Source organism: Physeter macrocephalus, chromosome 1 (assembly GCF_002837175.3).
Source record: "Physeter macrocephalus isolate SW-GA chromosome 1, ASM283717v5, whole genome shotgun sequence".
Lineage (NCBI taxonomy): Eukaryota > Metazoa > Chordata > Mammalia > Artiodactyla > Physeteridae > Physeter > Physeter macrocephalus.
Window position 1 is genome coordinate 76,963,198 of NC_041214.2, and position 328 is coordinate 76,963,525.

Genomic DNA, 328 nt, shown 5'->3' on the forward strand with positions numbered 1-328 from the left:
GCGGCATGTAGGATCTAGTTTCCTGACCAGGGATCAAACCCAGGCCCCCTGCATTGGGAGTACAGAGTCTTAGCCACTGGACCACCAGGTAAGTCCCAACAAAACTAATTTTAAAAAGGGCAAAGGACTTGAATAGACATTTCTCAAAAGAAAATAGACAAATGGTCAATAAGTACATGCAAAGATGATCAACATCACTAGTCATTAGAGAAATGCAAATCAAAACCCCAGTGAGATACCACTTCACACGGATTAGGATGGACATTATAAAATAAAAGTTTTTTCAAAGAAAATAATAAGCATTGGTGAGGATATGGAGAAATTTGAA